This window comes from Bos indicus, chromosome 13 (assembly GCF_029378745.1).
Source record: "Bos indicus isolate NIAB-ARS_2022 breed Sahiwal x Tharparkar chromosome 13, NIAB-ARS_B.indTharparkar_mat_pri_1.0, whole genome shotgun sequence".
In the NCBI taxonomy this organism is placed as follows: domain Eukaryota; kingdom Metazoa; phylum Chordata; class Mammalia; order Artiodactyla; family Bovidae; genus Bos; species Bos indicus.
Window position 1 is genome coordinate 60,526,805 of NC_091772.1, and position 24,231 is coordinate 60,551,035.

General features: G+C 43.1%; 1 protein-coding gene and 1 long non-coding RNA gene across 4 annotated transcripts in view; one reads left to right on the forward strand and one right to left on the reverse strand.

Annotated features, from left to right (window-relative positions):
* Nucleotides 1-309: 309 nt before the first annotated feature.
* On the reverse strand, nt 310-12,263 carry LOC139186547 (uncharacterized). Its single transcript, XR_011570165.1, has 3 exons — nt 11,344-12,263; nt 11,033-11,124; nt 310-7,646 (listed from the first exon to the last, which is right to left on the reverse strand). It is a non-coding gene; the product is annotated as an uncharacterized lncRNA (long non-coding RNA).
* A 70-nt stretch (nt 12,264-12,333) lies between these two features.
* Nucleotides 12,334-24,231, forward strand: part of CSNK2A1 (casein kinase 2 alpha 1) — a 57,799-nt gene continuing 45,901 nt past the window's right edge. Inside the window, exons 1-2 of one of the 3 annotated variants that reach the window (XM_070801443.1) lie at nt 12,343-12,473; nt 18,208-18,403. The gene's annotated coding sequence lies outside the window, so the exon portion shown is untranslated. Of the gene's footprint in view, nt 12,474-18,207; nt 18,404-24,231 lie in introns of all 3 variants that reach the window. The other 2 variants (XM_070801442.1, XM_070801444.1) reach the window with 2 other exon arrangements.

Consider the following 24,231-nt stretch of genomic DNA (forward strand, 5'->3'; position numbering starts at 1 on the left):
GGCCTGGACAAAGAACAGGAGGAAGCAGGAGTGCAGACATTGTGCAATGGATCCCAAGTCAAATGCGGTATTCAAACATTCCATTATTAATTAGCATAGGTGAAAATATTATTTGGAATAATCTGAGCCTGGGACTAAATTCTACTTCACAGAAAACAGTGTGTGTGTTGTGGGGGGGGGCGGGGGTTGTTGTTTTTTGTTGTTGCTTTGCTTTTGCTTTTTTGGTGGAGCCATGAGGCTTGTGGGATCTTAGTTCCCCAACCAGATATTGAACCTCAGCCCAGGGATTGAACTTCGGCACTTGGCAGAGGGAACATGGAGTCCTAACCACCGGACTGCCAGGGAATTCTGGGAGGCTTGTTTTGTTTCGTTCATTTTAATAGGCTTTATTTTAGTTTTAGGTTTGCAGAAAATTTGTGCAGAAATTACACCAAGTACCTCCATACTTCTCCCCCCAACAAACCCAGTTTCTCCTATTTTTAACATCTTGCATTAGTGTGATACATTTGTTACAACTGATGAACCCTTACTGACACATCATTATTCACGGAAGTCCATAGTTTACATTAAGATTCACTTTTTTATGTTGCAAGGTTCTGTGGGTTTTGACAAATGCATAGCCCTGTATTCACGTGACAGTATCATAGAGAAGGGTTTCACTGCCCTAAAAATGCCCATGCATCATCTATTCATCCCTCCTGCCCTTCCCCCAAATCCTTGGCAACCACTGATCTTTTTATTGTCTACAATTTTGCCTTTTCCAACACAGTATTTGCTTGGTTTTAATATACAGTGAATCTGCCAAGAAAGCAAATAAGTTGGGACCAGATCAGGCTGCGCTTGGTTTGGAACTTTACCTAGAGCTGGCACTCACATTTTGGACCATCACAGCCATGCAGTTGTGGTGTTTGAGTAGTCGGAGCTCCTGATTCAGCACACAGATTCACAGTGATTCCACTTACAATCGTGCCCTCCCAACTACAAGTCATCCCCTGGAGGAATTGGTTCCAGGACCTCCTGCAGATACCAAAATCCACAGATGCTCAAGTCTGTGGATATATAAAATTATATAAAATGGTGTAGCATTTGCATATACCCTACATACATCCTCCCATATACTTCAAATCATCTCTAGATTACTTATAATACCTAAAACTATGTAAATGTCATGTATTTTGGTGGTGGTGGTGGTGGTGATGGTTGTTGTATTTTTGGCTGCAGTTTGGAGCATGTAGGGTCTTAGCTCCCTTCTGCTGCTGCTGCTGCTAAGTCGCCTCAGTCGTGTCCGACTCTGTTTGACCCCATAGACAGCAGCCCACCAGGCTCCACCGTCCCTGGGATTCTCCAGGCAAGAACACTGGAGTGGGTTGCCATTGCCTTCTCCAATGCAGGAAAGTGAAAAGTGAAAGTGAAGTCACTCAGTCGTGTCCAGACTCTTAGCGACCCCATGGACTGCAGCCCACCAGGCTCCTCCATCCATGGGATCCTCCAGGGATCAAACCCAAGCCCTCTGCATTGGAAGCAAGGAGTTGACCACTGCACCTCCAGTGAAGTCCCAAAGCCAAGTAAATAGTTGCCAGTGTGTGGCAAATGCACATTTTGCTTTTTAGGTCTTTCTGAAGAAAAAAAAAAATTTTTTTTCCCAAATATTTTCAGTCTGAGGTTGATTGAATCTTTGGATATGGAGGACTGACTGTACTTTGTGACAATATTGTGCCCAAATATTTATGTGTTGCTTTTTATTCCTATTTAGCTGTTCTGGGTCTTTGTTGCAACACACAGGCTTTCCCTAGTTGTGGTGAGTGAGGCTGGGCTACTTCCTAGTTGAGGTGTGCAGGCTTCTCACCATGGTGGCTTCTCTCGTTGCAGAGTTAGGCTGCCTGGAGTGTGAAGTCAAGTGGCCTTAGGAAGCATCACTATGAACAAAGCTAGTGGAGGTGATGGAATTCCAGCTGAGCTAGTTCAAATCCTAAAAGATGATGCTGTGAAAGGGCTGCACTCAACAGGCAGCAAATTTGGAAAACTCAGCAGTGGCCACAGGACTGGAAAAGGTAATTTTCATTCCAATCCCAAAGAAAGGCAATGCCAAAGAATGCTCAAACTACCGCACAATTGCACTCATTTCCAAGCTAGCAAGGTAATGTTCAAAATCCTTCAGGCTAGGTTTCAGTAGTGCATGAGCTGAGAACTTCCAGACGTAGAAGCTGGATTTAGAAAAGGCAGAGGAACCAGAGATCAAGTTGCCAACATCTGTTGGATCATAGAAAAAATAAGGGAATTACAGAAAAACATCTACTTCTGCTTCATTGACTACATGCTAAAGGCTTTGACCATGTGGATCACAACAAATTTCGGAAAATTCTTCAAGAAATAGGAATACCAGACCACCTTACCTGTCTCCTGAGAAACCTTATGTAGGTGAAGAAGCAACAGTTAGAACTGGACATGGAACAACGAGCTGATTCAAAATTGGGAAAGGAGTACATCAAGGCTGTATATTGTCATCCTGCTTATTTAACTTATATGCAAAATACATCATGCAAAATGCCAGGCTGGATGAAGCTCCAGCTGGAACCAAGATTACCAGGAGAAATGTCAATAACCTCAGATATGCAGATTACACCACCCTAATGGCAGAAAGCAAAGAAGAACTGAAGAGACTCTTGATAAGGGTGAAAGAGGAGAGTGAAAAAGCTGGCTTAAAACTCAACATTCAAAGAACTAAGATCATGGCATCTGGTCCCATCACTGCATGGCAAATAGATGGGGAAACAATGGAAACAGTGATAAACTTTATTATCTTGGGCTCCAAAATCATTGAGGACAGTAACTGCAGCCATGAGATTCAACGATCCTTGCTCCTTGGAAGAAAAGCTTTGACAAATCTAGACAGCATATTAAAAAGCAGAGACATTACTTTGCCAAAAAGTGTCGGTCTAGTCAAAGCTATGGTTTTTCCAGTAGTCATGTATGGATGTGAGAGTTGCACCATAAAGAAGGCTGCGTGCCGAAGAATTGATGCTTTTGAATTGTGCTGGAGAAGACTCTTGAGAGTCCCTTGGACAGGAGATCAAACCAGTCAATCCTAAAGGAAATCAACCATGAAGGGGTTGGAAGGATTGATGCTGAAGCTGAAGCTCCAATATTTTGGCCACCTGAGAAGAGCCCATGACTGACTGGAAAAGACTCTGATGCTGGGAAAGACTGAGGGCAGGAGCAGAAGAGGGTGACAGAAGATGAGATGGTTAGACAGCATCATCAACTCAATGAACATGAATCTGAGCAAATTCCAGGAGATAGCGAAGGACAGGGAAGTCTGGCCTGCTGCTGTCCATGTGGTCACAAAGAGTCAGACACAACTTGGTGACTGAACAACATTTCCTCGTGATTCAGCCATGCACTTTAACAGAAATACCACTGAAAGTATGCTGCATCCCTCTCAGTGCACCATATGAGGGACAGGTCAATCTGCCCCATTACTGGTGATTCTTTACTTCATCACTTGATTGGTTTCTTCACTGTCAAGTTACAATGTTACCCTTTGTGATTAATAAGTACCCTGTGAGGAGATACTCCAGGACTATGCAAATATCCTGTTTCTTGTCAAACTTTAATCCATTATTGCAATATCCATTAATGATTCTCTCCTGAAACAATTACCACTAGAATGGTTGCCAAATGGTAAATTTCTAATTCCTCTTTTTCTACATTTACTAGTTGTCCTTTTACTGTTAAGAGCTTTCCTTTCCCTTATGTGTATATGTATGTATGTATGTATGTTTATACCTTAATCTTATATACACTCTCTTAATCCTACTCCAATCAGACTCTTGCTCCCATTTTTCTATTTATACTCTTTCCTTTCAAAGTAACAATGCCCTCCACTTGGCTAAATCAGTTCTTGATCTTCATCTTCCTGGACCTCTCAGCAGCATTTGACACAGTTCATAAATTCTCCCCGCCTTGAAATGTTTTCCTCACTTGGTTCCCAGGCCATTTTCCTCACTGGCTGCTCTATCTCAGGCTCCATTGTTAGTTCTTTGTCTCTTAATGTTGGGGGCCCCGGGGTCTGAGTCCTTAGCCCTGCCCTCTTCTCTGTCTATGCTCACTCTGTTGGAGATCTCACCCAGCCTCATGGCTTTAAAAACCATTTTCACAATGATGACTCCTGTGTTAATCTACTCAGGCTGCCATAACAAGATACCACAGACTGGGTGGCTTAAAAACAGAATTTTTTTAATTTCTCAGAGTTCTGGAGGTTGAAAGTCCAAGATAAGGGTGCCAGTAGGGCTGGTTTCTGTAAGAACTCTCTTCCTGGTTTGCAACCTTCTTTGTGTGCCTTCCCACAGCCTGTCTTCTGCACACACATACACACACACACACACACACACACACACACACAGAAAGACAGAGGAGCCACTCAGATGTCTCTTCGTCTTCTTCTAAGGATTATTGAATTAAGGCCCAACCCTCATGACCTCTTTTAATCTTAATTACCTTCTTAAAAGGCCCTATCTCCAAACATAGTCACATTGGGGTGTTGAGTTTTGACACAAATTCTGGGGAGACACAAGTCAGTCCATAACAACTATCAAAATTATAACTCCAACCTGGACTCAGATTCATAAATGCAACTTCTAACTAGACCTCTTCACTTGGAATCTGACAGGTGCCTTAAATTTAACAAGTTCCAGATATTAATAGAACTGCTAATTCTCCTCTCCTTTCCCCTGCAAAAAAAAAAGTTCTCCTTCTACAGACTTCTACATCTCAGTTAATGGCAAATTCCTTCTTGCAATTCTTCTGGGCAAAAACCTTGGAGTCATCCTCAATTCCTCTTTCTCAAACACTCCATCATCAATCTGCTCCAAAATGTATATTAATTTCATAATAACCCCATTTATTACCTTCATAATAATCCCAAAGTCAAACTTTGGTTCAAACCATCACCATCTTTTGTCTGGACTGTGGCAGCAGCCTCTTATCTGGTCTCTCTGCTTCAGCTCACTCATATCCCATTTGTTCTACACCCATCAGTTACAGAGATGAGATCCTGTAAAAATGCAAATTAAGTCCTGTCCTTTCTCTGGTCAAAACTCTCCAACATGGTCCACCTCACTCATACCAGAAGCCAAAGTCCTTACAATGACCCACAAAGGTGTGCATGAACTAGTCCCAGGGGAATCTCCCTGACATCATCTTTCCCTTGCTTATTCAGCTCAGCCATCCTGTCTACTGGCTTTTCCTTAAACCCACCAGGCATGAGTCCACTTCACGATCTTTGCCTATTCTCTGCTTGGAACAATCTACTCCCATATACCCCTGCGACTCCCTGCCTCACCTCTTCCGTGTTTCCTTAAGCAAGGCTTCCATCGACTATCTGTTTGAATTTACACTATAGCACTCCCTTCTCCCTTCGCTGCCTTGTTTTCCTTCATAGTGCTCGTCACCATCTGACAGAGCACATATCTCTCTACAAAGCAGGAGACCTGTGAGAACAGGGACTTCTCTGTCCCCAGTGGCACCCCCATAATAATCACTCACGCTGACTTTACTCTTGTTATATGTCAACATATTTTTAAGGGCTTTACTGTACCACTCGGGGGCTTCCCAGGTGGTGCAGTGGTAAAGAATCCACCAGCCAACGCAGGGGATGGAGGTTCGATCCCTGGGTAGGGAAGACTGCCTGGAGATGGAATAGCAATCCACTCCAGTGTTCTTGCCTGGAAAATTCCATGGACAGGAGCCTGGCGGGTGGGCTGCATACAGTTCATGGGGTTGCAGAGTCAGACACAACTGAGTTACTGAGCACACACATGCTGTTATCACTCATTTAATCCTAACAAGGGCCTTCAGAGGTGGGTATAGCATAATAGTAATGCTACATAACAAACCATCCCAAATACCTATGCCTTACGGCAGCAAATGCTAATTTCTCCCTCTTCCACCTGCATTTGGGGTTTGGCTGATCTCAGCTGGGCTCTGCTGGGTTTAACTACTACATGTGTCTCTTATTCTTCTGGATTTGATGTTAGGGATTTGGATAGAAACTATTGCTTTCCTACATTGACACAGAGCATTCTCTTCCTACCTGTTTAGTTTCCTGACATTCAAAAAAGAAAGAGTTCATGGGAAAAAAAATAATACATGCAAAAGAGGAGACTTCCCTGGAGGCTTCCCCGTGGCTAAGACTCTTCTCTCCCAATTCAGGGGGCCCAGGTTTGATCCCTGGTCAGGGAACTAGATCCCACATGCTGCAGCTAAGAGTTCACACGCCACAACAGAAACTGGAGATCCCACATGCAGTGATGAAGACCTGGCACAGCTAAATAAATAAACAAAAATACAACCTAAAATTTGATACTGGGAACTCCCTGGCAGTCCAATGGTTAGGACTCGGCACTCTCACTGCCAGGGGCCCAGGTTCAATCCCTGATCAGGGAACTAAGATTATGCAAGCTGTGTGGCTCAGTCAGCCAAAAATAATAATACAAACAAAACACTAAACTACGAAACTATCCTTATCCTAGACTTTTCTATGGCAACTTTGACACTGTTTCAAAAGATGGAATACACTATTGACAGCCCCATCCTTGTGACAGAGATGGAAATTCCAAGGAGGCAGCTGGAAACATGAGAGATCTCTTAAGGCCTTGGCTGAACGTGCACATTGTCATTTTCATCCACATTCCACTGGCCAAAGCAAACTGCGTGGCCACATTTAATATCAACAGAGAGTATCAATCAGTCCTAACTGGGGGAGAGACTGAGTCATTGAATAGTAATCTAATTTGCTGCAAGATTTGTCATGCTGCACCCCAATGTTCATAGTGGTACTATTTAGCCAAGAAATGGGAAAAACCTAAGTATCAACAGACCAATAGATAAGAAAGATACAGCATACATACATACACATATGTGTTATTTTTCATTTCCACAAATAAGTGATGTCATATAATATTTCTCTTTCTCCAACTTATTTCACTTAGTATGATAATCTCTATGTCCATTCATGTTGCTGCAAATGGCAATATTTCATTCTTTAATGGCAGACTAATATTCCATTGTGTATATATGTGTACTTGTCTCTTCTGTCTTTCATTTGGTTTTTACATTTACTGATTTTTAAAAAAATATGTATTTGGCTGCATCAGGTCTTAGTCGTGCACTCGGGCTCTCTGGTTGTGCCATGCGGGCTCCAGAGTGCGTGGGCTTCAGTAGCTGCAGCTAGCGGGCTTTGTTGTTCCATGGCACGTGAGGTCTTAGTTCCCTCCCTGACCAGAGATTGAAACCATGTCCCCTGCATTGCCTTGTGGATTCTCAACCACTGGACCACCAGGGAAGTCCCCGCTTTCCTTTTCTGACCCTACCCCAGCCCAGCCCCTTGTCAATTCTGACCTGAAATTGTGTGACTGTTGCAGGGGCCCCTCCTCTCTCCCTCTCCCACGGGCTCTGCACACGGCTCCTTTCCTGCTCAAGAGTTTTCAGTGGCATTGCATCACCTTCAGAGAAAGTCCAAACATCTTGGTCTCAGATACATGGCATGTGTAACCTTGACTCCAACTTGACTGGATTCCAGCTCTGTCATTTACTAGTAGTAAATCTTGGAGAAGTTATTTGACCTCTCTGAGCCTTAGTTTCCTTATCTGTTAAGAGAGAAAGAGAAGGAAGAAAGAAAGGGGAGAGGATATAGCATGACATATAACTTTTGTATTTGTTTCCTGTTAGGATAATATACTGATTGCCTTTTTTTTTCAGGATTCTTTCTTTTTTTAATGGAAGTATAGTTGATTTACAATATTGTGTTAGTTTCACATGTACAGCAAAGTGATTCAGTTTTATATATATATATATATATATATATCTTTTCCAGATTCTTTTCCACTACAGGTTATTGTAAGATATTGAATATAGTTCCCTATGCTACATAATAAATCCTTGTTTATTTTATATATGATAGTGTGCATCTGTTAATCTCAGTTGCTCAGTCATGTCCGACTCTTTGCAACCCCATGGACTGTAGCCTGCCAGGCTTCTCTGAACACGGAATTCTCCAGGCGAGAATTCTAGAGTGGGTTGCCGTGCCCTCCTCCAGAGTATCTTCCCAACCCAGGGATATAACCTGCATCTCTTACGTCTCCTGCAGTGGCAGGCGGGTTCTTTACCACTAGTGCCACCTGGGAAGCCCGTTAATCTCTCACTCCTAATTCATTTCTTCCCCCACTCCCCTTTGGTGACCGGAAGTTTGTTTTTTATGTGTGTGGATATGTTTCCATTTTGCTACATGTAGAAATAAAGTTATCTTTGTTGTACAAAGAAAAAAATCAAACAAAAAATTCACACTGTGCAAAGGGTTTAAAGTAAAAGTTTCCTCCTCTTCCTTTCTCCTGAAATAAGTTCCATTAAGAGTTTATGGTAAATCTTTGCTGAACTATGTCCAAAACCACATAATACTTATACATATACCTGTTTTTAAAAGTTTTTTTAAATGCGTTCTCACCAAACTTTTGTCTCTTGCTTTTTATCACACACTAGTATGGCAAGGCCAGTTTTCTATGTCCAGAAATCACTTTTAACGACTTTGCCACTTACTAGCTGTGGGATCTTGCACACGTGGCTTAACCTGAGACTTGGTGTATTTAATTTGTAGCTGCAGATAAACATGTACCTGTCACACAGAGCCATTATGAGGATTAAATGAGTTAATACACATAAAGCATCTTATACAGTCTGACATATTAAGAGCTCAAAACATATTAGCTCTCCCTATTAATAGCTCCATGTTTAGCTATACCATAATTTACATAACCAGTTCTGTACCCATGGTCATTTAGTGTGCTGTGTTGTTCATAAAGATGGTCACAATGATTCCCCCACCCCACATACTTGACTCTGCAATATGACTCTGTTGTCTTTTCCATCAAGAGACTATTTCTAGTCTTCTTGAATCTGAGTTGGACATGTGATAGGCATTGATCAATAAAATGTAGTGAAGATGATGCTATAGCACTTCAGAGCACTTCAGAACCTAGGCCTCAAGAGGCCTTGTTGCTTTGGTGTTTTCCTTTCAGAGGCCATCATGAGGAAGCCTGAGCTAGCTTGTTGAAGCCACGTGGAGAAGAACCTAGGCTCTCAAGCCAGCAGCCCCAGCCATCTGCCAGACTCGTGAATGAGACCATATATGTATGATTAATGAGTTTGCTGACTTGCAAACTGACTGCAATGCAGCAGTAAGCCCAGGCAAAACCATGTACAGCCAAAAAGAGCTGTCCCAGCTGAGACATGTCCAAGTTACCAATCCACACAAATATAAGCAAAAAATTACTGTCATTTTAAATTACTGTTTTGGGATGATTTGTTAAGCAAAAATAGAAAGTTGATATGCTGAGGTTCTTATGCAGTGCCTATGGCTCTGGTTGGAATGTAAGCTCCATTTCTTAAGTGATCTTGTGTATGTCCTGCAACCTGACTGAACCTCAGTTTCCACCTCTGTACAGTGGGATACTTTTAGTTCCTACCTCACTAGGCTGATGTGAGTATAAAATGAGATGATGAACATTCAGTGTGTGGCACAGGACAAGTACTGTGAACATTTTAACTAGGGCTGTGGCTATTGTTATTGTTTGAAGAAAGTTTAGTCTGAGAGCTGTACTATGGAGGGACAGGAGGAATTAGTATTAAAGATAACTGTTTTTGGAGGCGCCATAACTACTGAACATTGGAGATTGAGGACTTTTTGGAATCAGAGACCTATACCAGGCCGGCCTGGAAGATAGCAGGGGTTGGGTCTCAACTGTGACCTACATGTGTGTGTCTGGGTGAGCCCTCTGAATCATATCACACATGGAGGCTGGAATTGGGTAGAATGAAGAACTGAGGCTATGGGAGCTGCTGAGATTATTGAAAAGGTCTCCTGACGGTTACACCCTGGGACCTACCCCTACTCTTTTCAGATGAAATTCCAGACTCCTAACCATGGCCTGAATGCCCTGGCCACCTTTCCCACCTTATTTCCTACTCTTCTTTCCTTCACTCAGAATGCTTTGGCTGCCCTGGCCTCCTTCCTCGAACTTATCAAGCTCTTTCCTGCCTCAGGACTTTTGTTCTGTCTTTCCCTCAGAGGGACCTTCTGAACCACTCAAGCTAAAGTTCTCCCCTCATACCTACTTATCTTTTTCCTTCATGGCATTTGTTCACTTGTTTACCTGTGCATTATTTGTTATCACTTTACGTGAGTTTTACAAGAACCACATTCTCAGCATCTAGCACACTATCTGTCTCATGGCAAGTGATGAAAGGGTATGAACTGAATAAATGTGAGTAAAGATAGTGAAAAGGAACCAGAGAGTGGAAAGACACCTGAAAAGCTAAATGAAGGCCTCATTTCCTGGAAGATAACTTCACAGAAACCTAGAATCATCTTGTTTAACCTGTGAAACTAAGACTCATAAAGCAGAAGTAACTAGCTTGAACTCCAATACTTTGGCCACTTGATGCAAACCTACTCATTGGAAAAGACCCTGATGCTGGGAAGGACTGAAGGCGGGAGAAGGGGATGACAGAGGATGAAGTGGTTGGATGGCATCACCGACACAATGGACATGAGTTTGAGTAGGCTCCAGTAGCTGGTGACAGACAGGGAAGCCTGGTGTGCTGCACTCCATGGGGTCGCAAAGAGTTGGACATGACTGAGCAACTGAACTGAACTGAACTAGCATGAGGGCACTCAGAGAGTCATTACCGTGGACTTTCAGTCCACTGAGGTCAAATGCCACAGACCTCTCTGACAGACAGAAAAGGCCCAGAAAAGGTCACAGCCACCTCCCCGAGGCCACCACTGTATGTCTGAAGCTGCCACCACTCCATCCCTGGAGGGGAGGAGACTGTCTCTTTGACAGCAGAGGTGCCAGTCAGCTGAAGAGCTGTGAAAGGAGAACTGGAGAAGGTGGGGAGGCCCACCCCCTGGGTCAAGCAGCTATTCTGAGGCAGCTCAGGGATAAAAACAGGTACCAAAATAACCCAGCCTTCTCACCCTTGTTCCAGACCTCACACCTCTGCTCCACCAAAGGTGAGGCAAACACTTGAATTCCTCTCAGTAACACACACACCAGCTTTCAGCAGGGCCTGCAGGGAACAGAACAGGGTGACCGTCAGACTCAGCCCTGTCCACTGGAAGGTCACAGTCTGATGGAAGAAGCAGGCCACAGACGGTGAAGGACAGGGAGGCCTGGTGGGCTGCAGTCCATAGGGTCGCAAAGAGTCGGACACAACTTAGCAACTGAACAACAAAGGGAGGGAAGAACCCCAGAGGAAATGATCCTTGGATTGGTTCAACGGACATACCGAAGTTAGCCGGTCAAGGAGGTGGTAGTACCAGAAGTAATTGCCAGTGCAAAGGGAGGGAGGCAACACAGAAGAAATCCAGGAACAGTCTGCAGTTTTAGTGAGTGGGAGCCTCAGGAAATTCTTATGAGAGCAGCAGAAGTGGCTTGGGGCGGTGGGGGGAGAAAGGATGGCAGTAGTGTCCAAATTATGCAGGAACTCCGATGTTAAGAGAAGAGCTTGGGCTCTTTTTTGGTGCACAAAGGAAAGTCTTGGGAGATGTTCAACCAAGAGGACGTCATAATCAGTTCTGCACAATAGAAAGTGTCCTACACCTGCCTTGGGGCGGTTGCCCGGTAAAGTGGGGTGGAGAGGCAGATCGAAGAGAGAAAATATTTTATTCTGGCTAGGGCAGCTCTGGCTAGGACTCCTGTAAGAGCAGGAACTGGGTCTAAGTCTCCAGAGGGCTAGTACCGTCACTTCTCGACTCCTGCGCCACCCCACTCCTGGGGTCCAACTTTCGTTCACTTGTCCCGGAACTCGAAGTGTGAGCAGAAAAAAATGTGCTGCTGGAACCCCGAGCCTAGACGAGGGACCAGTGTAGGAGACTTCAACTCCCAAAATGCTTCGCTCTCCAGCTCTGCAGGTCGCGCATGCTTCTTTTCACGAAAGGCGGACCGGCTTGCAGACTGTAGGACTTGCCAACTGGATGAAATGCAGGAAACCTAGGGACCGCCATCTTACCTGAGGTCAAACCAATTGTACACTTAGGGGGAGGTTAGTGTTCTCTCTCTCATCAGCTCGTACAGTACTGCAATAAAGTTCGCTTAATTATTGCAAGTCTCCTTATTATGATTTACGATAAGAATGCCTTCCATTTTGCGCCGCAGTTCAGAACTGAACCCCTGGGGATTCAATGAGACATCCCAGCATGGCCGCACTCTGCGAGACTCCGCTGGGGGAGGAGTCGGAAGCGGTCCCTCCCCGCCTCCCGGTCGGAGGGGGGTTTCCGCTTCCGGCAGCGAAGGCTGCAGCCTCGCTCTGGTCCCTGCGGCTGGCGGCCGAGCCGTGTGTCTCCTCCTCCGCCGCCGCCATATTGTCTGTGTGAGGAGAGGGGAGAGCGGCCGCCGCCGCTGCCGCTTCCACCCCAGGTACCGTGGGAGCTGCCAGACGAGGTCGTTGTGGGGTGCGGGTGGGCCCAGACGGGGCAGCGGGGCGCGGCCGCCTCTCACGCCTCCAGCAGACTCCGGAGCGGCCCTTCGCCTTCCCCTGCCCCCCACCCTCCCCCCCTCACCATCCGAGGCCCCTGCAGCTCATCGGAGAGGCCTGGGGCCACTCCCCAGGGCGGGGAGGGAAGCTTTGGGGGCAGAGGTTGATGTGAGGATGGGAGCTGGCTCTAGAGTCTAGCTTATGGCTGGGGAGAGGGTTGGACTGGGGCGGGGACTAGGGGGCAACTTGGAGAAGGGGGTCGCCAGAGGGGGAAGGGAGCTTGAGGGGTGGGGCCGCAGTGGGGGATGCTGGGGGAGGGTGTCTAGGGGACTGATGCCCTCAGTGTAGGCTCGGGTGGACCTTCCTGTGGAGCAGAGCTGCTGGAGTGGGGGCCTCCTAAGGTCCCTCTGGGCGAGGCAGGGCTTCCCACCTGCACACTGGGGTGCAAGGTGGAGGCGACCCGGGGCGAGGTCATTGAAGATAAAGGGGAAGGGTACCTAGAAGTGGGGCAGAACGGGTGGAGTTGGAGTTAAGGGTTAGTTGGGAGCTTGGGTGGAAGACGAGAGGTACATAGAATGAAAGATTGGCTGAGTTTACATGTTAGTTTGTGACCTTCTGAAGAGTAGGACTTTTATTTTTGTTTTTCGATTGTGTTTTTGTTTTTGCAGCATTGGAACATTTCTTGCCTTGGCAGGTGAAGGGTGGAGCTTATGTAGTTTGTTTTTGGGAAGCAAAGTCGAGGTCAGGAGAAGTTGCTTCTTGGCTCTTGCTATTGTGAGAAGGAAAGAGTTCTGGCAAGGAGGTGGCAAATTAATTGGGGAGGCCTGATTACCTTTTCAACTGCTAAATTCTATGAGAAGTGGGCGTGCAGAGAGGAAATGGAAAGAAAGCTAGAAAGGGAAGATTTTTCTAAGAGTCGGAAGAGTCCATTCCATCTAAGGAGTGGCAGTACATCTCTGGATTCCCAATTAGAAGTGCCACTGCTGTTTGCCTGTGTGACCTAACTTCTCTAAATCTCTGTTTTTCTGTCTGTAAAATGGGGATGATAATATTTCTTAGAGGATAAGTTTGTGGTGAGTGAATAAGATAATTTGTGTCAGGTGCTTACTACAGTGCCTGGCAGGTCGTGAGTGCTCGATAGACCTTACGTGTCGCTTTTCTTAAAGGGCCTACTTGGTATGAGGTTCCTCCAATCTAGGTAAAGTGTGTGGTCAATAATCTGAGAGTAGGCAAGGCTTCAGAATATTATATTTGTAGCTGTTGTAGTGTTTTGTTCTAAGTCACTTGGCTTAACTGTCTAGGTGGACCTTGAGCTGAAACACCAGGACCAATGCTAGTTCTCCCTCGTGGTTTTTTAAAAGTTCACCTGCAGTTTTACCTAGACAGGTTTGTCCTTCTGTGACTTTGAAATACTTGACTTTCGTTTGCTGTTGGAGGAGGGGGTGTGCCTTGAAGAATGAAAATATTTCAGGTTTGCTTAGATAAGTTTATCAACTGATTACAAAATTAGGTCACCCCGGGGTAACTTTTTTTAAAAAGCAAAACCCAAATATGTCTAGTTACATCCTTTTATATGGAATACAGTAGAGAAGAGAAGCACACGTTTAAGGGAGAGCAAAGGGTGAGTTTCTACCTAGTGTGTTAATTGCATAACTGTTTAGGGATGAAACAAGTATATTTTTAATCTCTTTTGCTTAGCCAGTCTCTTCCAGGATGAGTCCTTGGTTTTACTGTTGTCTCTGTCTCTGAACATATACCTTTACTTCACACACTGTTGGAGAAAGAAATTTTCTTTGGGAACTGAGTTTAAAGCTTTACTTAGGGTTTGGAGTTGTAGTGGGCAGAATGACCACCACTACCACCCTTAAGATGTCCAAACTCTTAATTCCTGGATCTGTAAATATGTTACATGGCAAAAGGCCTTTGCAGATGCTATTAGGGTTAAACATCTTACAACAGGGAGATTATCCTGGATTTGTGGGTAGGCCCAATCTAATCACATGCGCCCTTAAAAGCAGAGAACTTTCTCCAGCTGGGAGTCAAGAGAGATGGGGCAGAAGGGGAAATCAGAGAGAATTGAATCATGAGAGGGACTCCATTTGCAGTTGCTAGAGGGAGTTACATGGAAAGCATGAGAAGGAATGCAGGGAGCCTCTAGTAACAAAGACCAGCCCCGGCTGATAGCCAAGAAGGAAATGGAGACCACAGTCCTACAACCACAAGGAACTGAAGTTGGCCAACAACCTGAATGAGCTTGAAAGTGGATTCTTCCCAATTTCCAACAAGGATAACACCTTGATTTTGACCATATGAAACCCTGAGCAGAAGACCTAGCCAAGCCCACCTAACTTCTGACCTACAGAAACTATGAGATAATAAATTTCTGTTGGTTTAAGCCACCATGTTTGTGGTTTTGTTACGGCAGCAGTAGAACACTGGTATACATTTTTGTACCAGAAATAGGGTACTTTTACCTAAAAACGTTGGAAGTGGCAGTAGAAGAGGCCAGCAGTGTTTTGAGGAGCGTGAGATAGAAAAGGCCTAGAAACAGATTATTAGAGTAATGACTCAAGTGGAAGTGAGGTATACATTGGAAACTGGAGAAAAGAGGATCTTTTTACATAGTGGCAAATGAACTTAGAATTGTGTTCTGAGGTCATGTGGAAAAGAAAACTTAAAAGTGATGAACTTGGATGTTTAGCTGAGGAGATTTCCAAGCGAAGTATTGGTTTATTTGTAGATGTAGGTCTAATGGTGAGCTCCTGTGAAATTCACGTGAAGCCCTCTAAGTTCTTGAGCATTTTATTACTAACAGAATGTCCGCTTGATTGAAAAACATAGAGTAGGAAATTAAAGGGGGGCTCTCAACCACTCCCCTCCCCCAGATTTTTTTTTAACTAGTAAGAAGCAGGCTGGTAAAACTAGAGATATGAACGTGTTTCTTTTCTTTTAAAAAAGGGTGACTTAGAGGCTGGAACCAAGAGCCCAAAGAGGTAGAACTGAAGGTTACAGAAGAGATTTCCCTGGGTTTGAAATGTAATGGAGTTTGCCCACATTTTGAAACTGCTTTAGACCGATGGATCCACTTTCCCTTATGTTTTGCCTGCTTTCTTTAATAGTTATATTCCCTGTTTGAACTGGAATGTTTTTGACTATTGCCTTATGCTTGTCTCACCATTACAGATTGGGAGCAGATAACTAGTTGTCTTTTTTGGTGTTTTTTTTAGAAATTGTGCTCCAGGGTGTTGCACTTAATGTTTTATACCCAGAGCTTCATCCATACCTGCTTTACATGGTGAGATTTGGGAGTTTTGAATTGATGAACTTTAGATGAAATTTATGGACTTTGAGTTGATGCTTTAATGAAATGAGACCTTATGATGAATTGGATGGTTTTTGCATTTGGGAGAGGTATAAGTCTTTGGAGGCCATTAGGGTGGACTCTATTCCAAAGATCCTCTGGAATCTGAGTTTGTTACTGTTTTGTGGCAAAAGGGACTTTTCGGATATAACTGTGGTTTAAGAATTCTAACAAAATGGTTATCCTGGATTTTCTGGGTAGGTAGGTCCAATCTGTTCACATGAAAGCAGACAGCTTTGTCCAGCTAGAGTTAGATTTGAAGCATGAGAGGGACTCAACCTGCCATTCCTGGAGGGGGCCACGTAGTAAGCACAAGAAGGAATGCCATCAATACCAGCTGACAACCAGCAAGGAAATAGGGACCTTAGTCCTGTGCTCAAAAGGAACCTCTTTCAGCCAGCAGTCTGAATGAGCTTGAAAGCAGATTCCCTACCCCAGAATTTCCACCAAGGAACATAGCCCTACAGACACCATGATTTTTGGCCTTGCAGGACCCTAAATAGAGAATCCAGCCAACCCTACCTCACTTCTAGTCTATAGAAACTGTGAGATAATAAATTGTGTTGTTTTATGACGCTTACTCCTTGGAAGGAAAGTTATGACAACTTAGATAGCATATTCAAAAGCAGAGACATTACTTTGCCAACAAAGGTCCGTCTAGTCAAGGCTATGGTTTTTCCAGTGGTCATGTATGGATGTGAGAGTTGGACTGTGAAGAAAGCTGAGCAGCAAAGAATTGATGCTTTTGAACTGTGGTGTTGAAGAAGACTCTTCAGAGTCCCTTGGACTGCAATGAGAGCCAACCAGTCTATTCTAAAGGAGATCAGTCCTGGGTGTTCATTGGAAGGACTGATGCTAAAGCTGAAACTCCAATACTTTGGAGTTGACTCATTGGAAAAGACTGATGCTGGGAGGGATTGGGGGCAGGAGGAGAAGGGGACAACAGAGGGTGACATGGCTGGGTGGCATCACCAACTCGATGGACATGAGTTTGAGTGAACTCCGGGAGTTGGTGATGCACAGGGAGGCCTGGGGTGCTGTGATTCATGGGGTCACAAAGAGTTGGACACGACTGAGCGACTGAACTGAACTGATGTTTGTGGTAGTTTGTTGCAGTGACAATAGGAAACTAATTAGGAATTTTGAAAGAAAACTAATTAGAGGGGTTTTGCTTACTTTATTTAAGAATCTTTCAGGGATTATTTTCTGGAGAACAAAGACAGCAGAGATTATTCTGTAAAGTGGAAATTTGGTCCTGGAAGACCTCACAGAATAATGGTGTTAAGTGGAACCTAGGCTTCTTCCTGGAGAAGGCAATGGCACCCCACTCCAGTACTCTTGCCTGGAAAATCCCATGGATGGAGGAGCCTGGTGGGCTACAGTCCATGGGGTCACTAAGAGTTGGACACGACTGAGCGACTTCACTTTCACTTTTCACTTTCCTGCATTGGAGAAGGAAATGGCAACCCACTCCAGTGTTCTTGCCTGGAGAATCCCAGGGACGGGGGAGCCTGGTGGGCTGCTGTCTATGGGGTCGCACAGAGTCGGACACGACTGAGGCAACTTAGCAGCAGCAGGCTTCTTCCTCGATGTGTAAGCATCTTTACACATCCTTACACACTTCCTAGATGTCATGTGTCATTAGATGAAGTTTGAAGGGGCTAGATGAACAGCTTGGTAAAACATAGATTCTAGAGTTCTAGGCCATTTTGGTAGAATTTCTATAAATTGATGATTCTTCCATGCCTATAATAAGCATCCTGGATAATTCCTTCATCTTTATTAGCTGAATAAAGCATCGAGTTTATTTGACAATCCTTTAAAGACTTTCTGTTTTTTTCGAAGAGCTGAAAATGGGTGATTATTTTTTAGGAATTGATAACCACCTATGTACAGTAGTCTGTTCTTTCACACTTCCTACCCCAACCCGAAATTGTTACAAGGTCTTTTCTCCCTGTCATTGCCTCCCCCCCCCCCTTTTTTTTTTTGGCTGAGCTGGACTTTTGTTGCTGCATGGACTTTCTCTAGTTGCGATACACAGGCTTTTCATTGAGGTAGCTTCTCCTGTAGCAGAGGACAGGCTCTAGGGCACAGGCTAGGTTGCCCCACAGCATGTGGAAACTTCCTGGACCAGGGATCGAACCCGTGTCTGCTGCATTGGCAGACAGATTCTCAACCATTGGACCACCAGGGAAGTCCAGTCATTGTCACTGGCCACTTGGGGCTAAGAATAAGATTTGGGGACTTGCCTGGTTGTACAGTATATAGGAATATGCCTGCCAGTAAAGGGGACACGGGTTCCATTCCTGGTCTAGATTCCACATGCCACAGAGCAACTAAGTCTATGCACCATGACTGCTGAGCCTGCATGCTGCAACTACTGGAGTGAGTGCGCCTAGATCCTCTGCTCCCCAACGAGAAAAGACCGCAGTGAATAGCCTGCTCTCACGTCTACTAGAGGAAGCCCATGCACAGCAGTGAAGACCTGTAGCAGCCATAAATAAGACTTGGGTATGTGTGTATAACTAAATCACCTTGCTATACACCTGCAACTACTGTAACACCGTAAATCAACTATTAATTTCTAAAAAAGCCAAAACAGTTTAAAAAAAATACGATTTTGGAATCATAATTGCAGAAAAGACTTCTGACTTTTAAGAAAGGCTTTATTGTTGTTTATCCGTATGTTACTGATTAGATACATAAAATGTGGACTCTCAACTTTAGTGAAGGGAACTTCAGAGGATGGAGGAAATAAGACAGTTTCTCTTTGAGTTAGTTACCTGAATAGAAACATGATTACAAAATTAGAGCATTTCAGGATATGAAGGACTTTTGTGATTATCTGTGTGACTTTTAGGTTTAGAGTAAAGGAAATTGGGCCACCTGAAGGTTAAGTGACTAAACCAAGCATCTCAGTCCTACAGCTGGCCTAGAATCCTGGTCCAGGCAGTGGGGATTTGTGGCTTTAAGAATATATTCTCTGTGTACCTCCATCCTGTCCTTTTTCTATATTTTACCTTACATAGGTTATCTCTCTCTGCCTCATTTTCTTCATGCAGTCATTGTGAGGATTGATTGAGGTAACACATAACACATTTAGCATAGCACCTAACACAGTAAGTGCCCAAAAGATGTTAACTGTTATGTTTATGATAATTGTTTTGACAATTGTTTGACATCTTTTGCATAAATATTACAGTACAATTTGTATAAGTTCAGAAACAGAATTACGTGATTTGGCATTGGATTAGGTAAGGACTTACTGTTTTAAGTAATGCTTGTGATCCTTAATTTAAAATGAGAATTGGATTTGATCCTTGGTCTGTCACAATTAATTCGTTGGGTGACCTGGACCAAGTTTGTTTCATAAGAATGTTAGTGTCTTCATACACCCAAATTTCTTTGAACTCCTAAAATGGATAATTTAAAATGGTACTGTATTATTTAGTTGTTCCTTAATAGAGATCTAAGCCATCTAGCTTTTCAAAGGAAACAATTCCTGTAGAATTATTAAGAAAAAGGAACTGCTGTCATTGTAACAAATATTTACATTGGGTTATAGGCAATTGGTAGTTTCTCCAAGGCAGAGTTCAGCTGACCTACTTGTTGACCAAACTTTTTCTCCTTCACATTATAGAAATCAAGTATTATCTTTTTAAAAGTTTAAGGTGAGAGAATTAATAGTATCATACTAGGAGTGACTTTTCACTGGTTTCTACAAAGCATGTGTCTTTCAGCCTTAGACATAAGAAATGTACTTAGCAACAGTTACTATGGTGGGCAAGCTTTTATTACATTAGTGATGATAGTGTTTTCTTGCATAGAAAGTATGTGTTACCTGAAGTGAGGGTTTTAGGGTTAAATACCGGGGTATACTTAGAATACTGTTTTATAATTTTATATGTGTCATGTCTTAAATGCCTTTATATTGGCCACTTTTTTCTTTTCACACTTTCTGGTCTTGTGGATTTTTTTGACAGATTTTTATTAGCTGAAACTTTTTAATCTACTTGGAAAAGTGAATACTTGCAATTTTTTGAAGTTATGACTAATGCCCTAGTGGGCATTTCTCAATTTAGCTACCTCATTAATGTTCTATAGTTTTTAAGAAAGCAACCTTGTTAAAATGAATGGATAAATTATTTTCCTAAAAATTTAATCATGTCATATCAGAAAGTACAAAATAGCCGTTTGACCTTATTGGATTTATAACCGGTGAAACGATGTTAATTCTTTCAACAAGCCGTGAGTGCCTGGTGTATTTCAGGTAGGTGCTGTGCCTACCTGATCTCTAGATGGTCCTTGACCTCAAACTTAAAATTGAGTGTCATTTTGTCGTAACTTGGCAGCTTTCTGCACTTGATCTTAGCCAAAAGGCAGAGAAGCCATAGCAGCAGCTTTCTGGAGTGTTTTCTTATGAAAACTCATATTGGCTTTGTATTTAGGTATAGTTTCTGAAACAGCTGCAGAAATTTGGTGGGCAGTGGATTCAGGATTTCTGATTCTTAATGAAATTCTTTAAGATTACTGGGGCTCAGCCATAAAAAGGAACACATTTGAGTCAGTTCTGATGAGGTGGATAAACCTAGAACCTATTATACAGAGCGAAGTGAGTCAGAAAGAGAAAGATAAGTATCATATTCTAATGCACATATATGGAGTCTAGAAAAATGGTACTGAAGAATTTATTTACAGGGCAGCAGTGGAGAAACAGACATAGAGAATAGACTTCTGGACATGGGGAGAGGGGAGGAGAGGGTGAGATATATGGAAAGAATAATATGGAAACTTAACATTACCATATGTAAAATAGATAGCTAACAGGAGTTTGCTGTATGGCTCAGGAAACTAAAACAGGGTATCTGTGTCAACCTGGAGGGGTGGGATGGGGAGGGAGGTTCAGGAGGGGAGGGGGTATATGTATACCTGTGTCTGATTCATGTTGAGATTTGACAGAAAACAACAAAATTCTGTAAAGAGATTGTCCTTCAATAAAAAAAGAAAAAAAGATTACTGGGGGAACTAAGGGAGGGAGCCAGCAGGAGAGTTGGAAAAAGCTTCAGCTTTGGAATGAGACCAAGTTTGGGTTTAGTGACCAAGTTTACTTAACTCTTAAGCCTGGATTTTGTCATCTCTGCAATTGGGATAGCAACTACCTTGGGCAACTTATTTATTAGCCTTTTGTTCCTTCATCTATAAAATGGGCGTCAGTACTTACCTCAGAATATTCTTGTGAAGATTAATAACTAAAGCACCAGCTGGTTATCATAGCCCAGTTGGTAAAGAATCCGCGTGCAATGCAGGAGACCCTGTTTTGATTCCTGGGTCTGGAAGATCTGCTGAAGAAAGGATGGGCTACCCACTCCAGTATTCTTGGCTTCCCTGTGGCTCAAGCTGGTAAAGAATCTGCCTGCAATGCAGGAGACCTGAGTTCGATCCCTGGGTTGGGAAGATCCCCTGGAGAAGGGAATGGCTACCCACTCCAGTATTCTGCCCTGGAGAATTTAGGTCACAAAGAGTCGGACACAACTGAGCGACTTTCACTTCACAACTGAAAATTAAAGGAGATAATTTATAAAATGCCAGGTACCTTTTCCTTCCCTGTCAGTGACAACTGTGTGTTCATTGCCAGTGCCTATACTCTTGATTCTCATTTTCTGCTGCCAGGAGTCCTTATTTTTCAGTGAGGCCTTTCAACCTGTACTTCCTGTTTCCGATGTGGCCTGTTGGATGGGTGAGGTACTGAATTGCTGCTTAGGGGTGGGTCAGTATGTAACTCATGCCCAGTGTAGATTGCCTCAGTTACTCATCTACAGTGAACACGGTCAGGGTGTTATCCAGTCTTGGTGAATCTAGGGTTCTGTTGCTTCTAGATAGAAAAGTGACTTTCCATCTCAGACTTGGGGAAAGTTCAAAGTTTACTCACCTATGGACTTGTGAACCTGAGATCAGAGATCTTATTCCTGATGGTTCTTTGATCACAGTTTGGGAATTAACTTGTGTATTGTGTGTTGGGCATATGTTTGGAGGAGAACTTTTTCCTGCATTAACATCTTCTCTGTGTCTTGCTCACTCAGGTAATCCACTAACTTGCTTTCTTTGCTCTGTGTTCTTAAATCATACACACACACCTTTAGGCATAGCAGAAACCTGTCTTCATCAGTACTTACAGTCCTCTGTATATTCGTGACTCTGTATAGAATGAATACAAATAGCCATCTGCCTTGGGAGTTGTCCCATCTTTTCAAATCTGATTTTTTATACCACTGTGACATTGTGGCCAGCCCGTTCAGGTAAGAGAATAACAAAGACTCCAGATTGTCAAAACTCAAATCTCTCACCCCTCACCTTGCCTCCAAATTTAAAGAAATCCATTTCATTTTAATATTACAAATGATAGGTTGTTGTTGAATCAGTGTGAAGAATTGGGGAAATAGTGTTAAATTAGTAAAACTAATTTCCTGTTTAGGCTTTGAAACGTATTTGACTTGGGTTCAAATCTGGCCTCAGTTACTTAGTAGTCCTGTGATATTTGGCAGGTTATTTATCCTCTGAATCCGTGTTTATTTCTAAAATGGGAATCTACATCTAATACCATGTCTGGCTTATAAGAGACACTCAAATGATAGTTATTACATACATATATGGGTTATACTTTAGATTACTGTAGGTCACAACAAATCTTTTGGTTCCAGAGGGTGGTGGCAAGTGGAATAGAGTAGCAGATTGTGACTTTATTTCACTGTGTTGCCTGGTAAAAAGACACAGGTGATAGCTTCTTTGCCCACCATTTATTGTATTTTATATTACTGGAAACAGTATTGTACTTCATGCTTATGTCAAGTGTTTGAGGTAGAACTGTGTTAATTCAGATCAAACTGCTTGGGGATGTTTGATTTAGGTATTATTAAAGTGTGGTTGACTTATAATGTTTCAGATATACAGCAGAATGATTCAGAAATATTTGTATGTGCTAGAGTAGTATAGTGTTAGTCGCTCAGTCATGTCCGATTCTGCGATCTCATGGACTGTAGCCCGCCAGATTCCTCTGCCCATTCTCCAGGGATTCTCCAGGCCAGAATACTGGAGTGGGTAGCCTTTCCCTTCCCCAGGAGATCTTCCCAACCCAGGGATCAAACCCAGGTCTCCCACATTGCAGGCAGATTTTTTACCAGCTGAGCCACAGGAAAGCCCAAGAACACTGGCGTGGGTAGCCTATCCCTTCTCCAGTGGATCTTTCCGACCAAGGAATCAAACTGAGGTCTCCTGCATTACAGACAGATACTTTACCAACTGAGCTATCAGGGAAGCCCTTGTTAGGATTATATCAGGTGTTATTGTGAAATTTATATTCCAAATTCAGACCCTTAACAGATCTAAAAAAATTTACAGTTAGCTTTGAACCAGGTAGTTTTCTTGCTTTTCAGTGTGCTCTTGGGATCTTGGAATTTGAGGGTTGGAGTGGGTATGGTGAACTGTCAAGGAGCTAAATTGTTAACTTTTTTACCTCTATATTTTTCCCCAGTTGAAAAAATAAAACACCATTACTTATGGCATTAGTTTGATAGATGAGGGAGAATCATTTTAAAATAGAGGAAAGAAGATCGCTTCATTTAATCTTCATTTATTTCCACCATTGACCTGTTTTCTTTTGGCTTATTCTTTCAAGCCATAGGGTTAGGAGGTTTAGGTTGTGTTTATTGTTTTGGTTTTCTTGTGCCAGTGACCTCCGAATGGATGACCTCCCAGAAGAAATGGTAGTATATTAGTGAGCTGTACTTGAAAGCTGCGAAAGATGAATTGTGTATCTCTTAAAGGAGCACTATGAAAATAGTTTTCTCAGCCAACTGCGTGGATTTTGACAGTTCAGCTCATGATCTTTTTAGTTAAATCAGAATTTTTCAGCCAATGGACTGTGTCAGGGAGAGTTACAGATATGCTGAGATTCTGGTCCCCTCAGACATCAGGCCATTTGGGCAGAGTACAGGGCCTCCAAACCAGTGACCTTAAGTCCAAAAGTCTTGATCATTTATCCATTATTACAAATACTATTTTCTCCTTGTGTTTTGAGTTTTTAAAAGGCTACGTGTAAGCACTAGTTGAGAAAGTTCAGTAATTGAGTGTCTTAACAGTTTTAAGGTTCGAGGGGATGCCGATCTGAAAATAGTCTTGATTTTAAGTTTAGAAAAGACCATTTTAAAGTGTATCTTTCTGATCCTCAAGCAGTTTCCTTTCCACATATAATTCAGGGGTTATACTTTAAAATGTGGGACCGAACGATTAGAGTTTGGGCACTTGTGAATAAATTTGAGTTCTTAAATTTGTTTAAGCAATAA